This window comes from Dysidea avara, chromosome 9, assembly GCF_963678975.1.
Source record: "Dysidea avara chromosome 9, odDysAvar1.4, whole genome shotgun sequence".
NCBI lineage: Eukaryota > Metazoa > Porifera > Demospongiae > Dictyoceratida > Dysideidae > Dysidea > Dysidea avara.
This window is the reverse complement of record NC_089280.1, coordinates 34118050-34121350: the sequence shown is the minus strand read 5'-3', so window position 1 is coordinate 34121350 and position 3301 is coordinate 34118050. Positions and strand designations below refer to the sequence as shown.

The window sequence follows — 3301 nt, the reverse complement described above, 5'->3', positions numbered from 1 at the left end:
CCTCTTTAACTCTTTTCCCTGGGCCCCCTAATTTCTCTGGGTGGCCCTGTTAGTGGCATGCAATTGCAGTCAACTAACACCCATTTTAACTAGTAAACCCTTAATAACACTTTGCCTTTCATCTTGTACTGCATTAAAACGATCAAGATACTCTATTAGAGCAGTCACAAAACAGCTGTAACACAGCAATCAATATTTAGCATAGTTACAACTTCTGCTTAGCATCGGATTGTATAGTTTAAATTACTAGCTACTTACAGACTTTACAATATAAAAATATGGCACATGTAGAAATGTACTGTTCTATTAGAGTATCTCGATCTACTTCAAGCATTGACTAATTCAAGCGAAGAAGCTATGCTCCTGCCAAGAGATCTTGTGAAATGAAATGAGAATAGTAAAGAAAAGGCAAGTATGTACAGAGACAATAGAGGGGCGCGTAATTATGTCCTGTTGTAAATAAATGCCTTTAAAATTTATATTACTAGTAAATAAGCGCACCAGAATAGGCTTGTGAGGCTGTTGTCTCATTACTTGTCTTTTCGTGTTGAAGGGATTTAGTCACAATTGGTGAGTTTAACTATACATGTATTTGTGTTGTAAAACTTAATTGTAAAAAGGCGATTAGCACATACCATGATAAACATGTATTTGTCACAGTAGAGTCTCTCACGATTATTAGACACATTGGACCAAGGTAAAAAATGTACTGCTATATTTAGAGGTTTTAGCATTTGTATATCTTAGTATCGTAATAAATAATCCTCCATGATCACTAATCACTAATAGTACAGTGAAAACTGGTCATTATTGAGGCGGTAGGGACAAAATTTTCTGACCTAGCCTTTTAAAGAGGTGGCTGCATTTTGCGGCCTTAAAAAAAAAGGTAAGAAGCATAGTGTTCTAACTGGCTATAGAGATGTTAGTGTGTGACAGCATATGAGACAGTGAGTGCTGGCAGCAAGGGGGCAGCCAATCTGTTAGAGCACCAAAGGCACTGCTTCAGACATAGGCAGTTGGCTGTCAGCCCAAGTGTACAAAGTTTCACTATTGGTCCTTATAAGCTCCTGCTGAAGAAAGTGATGAAGCCATTATCCACAGGATATATTTTTCAGAGTATTCATTTCAGTTCTACTATATAGTAGCCAAGCATAAGATGAACATAACACAGCATTCCAGTGGTTTAGTGGTGACCACAACACTGCCTGAGTAAAACTGTGGTGAGATTTGAGACTACCGGAAGCCCTGGAATGCCTTCAACACTGAAATACCAAATATCTAATGCCTGGCTTTCATCCACAGTGGACCTGTCTTGGTTGCCACTTGTACAGAAGGGAAACAGCTGCCACACAGTCTTGCGAGCGAACAGCTAGTTGCCACACTCCATTAATTATCAATTTGTAAAATCTTGAGCAAAATTGTGTGTGTGAGCAAGTGCGATGCTGTGCATCGGCAGTGCCGTGTATATGGTTGCTACCTAGCAGTGACACATCATGAGTACTGAAGTCACAATGCGTTACTGTATCATCCATCTAAATACAATCTCTGAATGTGTCATTTTGTGTAGAGAGCAATCTTCCACAACAAGTGACCTGCAGGTTTCAGTGTATATTGTTAACCATTAATATTGTTCACCATTGTGAACGTATGTACAGTGAAACCTCATTTAGCGGTCACTTCTTTAATAAGACCACCTCATTATATTGGTCACCTCTAGTAGATCCCAAATATAGCTAAGCAGTACTTTATGACCTCATTAATAAGGCCACTTTGTTATTCAGGCCAAATTTTTTGGCTCCACAGCTGGCCAGGTTTCATTGTACTTACAGTAGACTGCAGAAAAAAGTTAACATTTTGTAATTTTAATTACGCTGTAGTAGCGTAATTACAAAACGTAATTACGAATTATGCTCTATTGGTAACTATGAGTATATTGTATATATGGCTGGTGAAAAACTACTTTTTTGCATAATTACAGATTACGGTCAAAACGTAATTACAGTACAAACATGGTAATTACTTAGTAATCACACTGTAATTACAATTACGAAACGTAAACTTTATTTTGCAACCTACTGTATGTGAATTTTTATTTTTCGTAACTTTTCTTCAGGTTTACTGATGGGCACTATGAAGCATTGTTGACTGGTCCGTACATAATGTGGTGACTTGAAATGCTAAAACAGTACTTAGCATGTCTTGTATGTACATGTAATGTGTTGTAATGTGTCCACACATCCACACATCTTAGAAATAAATATAATTGTATTCTATATAAATACTCAGTTCCATTGTGCCACTGGGTCATAAGTGGGTTGAGTATGGATCATCCAGGACATTTGAGTCACATTTTGTCTTGGCCAGTGGATCTCATCCACTGACAGAATATACAGATCAGATCATGTGTATAAATTACGGTGGAATTTGTTTATTGTCACCTTCACTCAATAAACAGGTAACAGTGTATAAATTCTCAATTGGAATTGGCTTTTCAAGAGAGGTTGTCTTTTTATACTGGTGGCCATTAAGACAGGTTGTACTGATAGAGTGTACATACTAGAGATGCAACAATATCCTCCACTTAGTGTTGTTTGATAGTGATGCAATGGAGACTATGTATTGTTGCATTTAAATACTATACTATTATATTGCAACTTTAGCATGTATTTATAACAGGAATGTTTGTTAACTGTTTAGACATACTGGAGCCACACCCACTCATCTGGATTCTACAAATGGGAGTCATACCAACTTGTCATCGTACTTACTTGTTACTCCTATTGTGTTTGGATGAATATACATGCCGTCATGTGAGACTTGCTACCATGGCGGGCCACTGGAAAACATTTTCATAGCAGTTATATTACAGTAATTATTGTACAATTCTTACATTATTGTTGTGAAAAGTGTTTGGTATTCATGTGTCCTCTGTATGTTGTAATTACATGTGTGGGGGTGCTATAAAATGCAATAATGCATGGTGACAATTGGCTAACTACATGTGCTAATTACTCGCAGCTTGTGTCAACAACTGGTAACTGCAGTTGTACTCTGTGTCATTCTTTAAGCCGCGCTCTTAGAGGACAAATTGCATGGGGGCAACTAAATTCAAATTTCAAAACGACGATAGTATGCAACATCATAGATTATTATATCTGTGGACTATAATCTACGACAGCACATTTCTTTGTGGCTATATGCACTGATTAACTACATAGAGCGCCAGTTAATCAATACCTAGTGACCGCAGTTGTACTCTGCGTCATTCTTTAAATTCCGAGTAAAATTCTTAGAGACAGCA

General features: G+C 37.4%; 1 long non-coding RNA gene across 2 annotated transcripts; it reads left to right on the top strand.

Moving 5' to 3' along the window:
- Window positions 1-453: 453 nt before the first annotated feature.
- Window positions 454-2740, top strand: LOC136265918 (uncharacterized). Of its 2 annotated transcripts, none has more exons than XR_010705798.1 (3): window positions 454-570; window positions 2114-2185; window positions 2698-2740. It is a non-coding gene; the product is annotated as an uncharacterized lncRNA (long non-coding RNA). The 2 variants fall into 2 exon arrangements; XR_010705799.1 differs by having other exon boundaries at window positions 2677-2730.
- The last annotated feature ends 561 nt before the right edge of the window (window positions 2741-3301 follow it).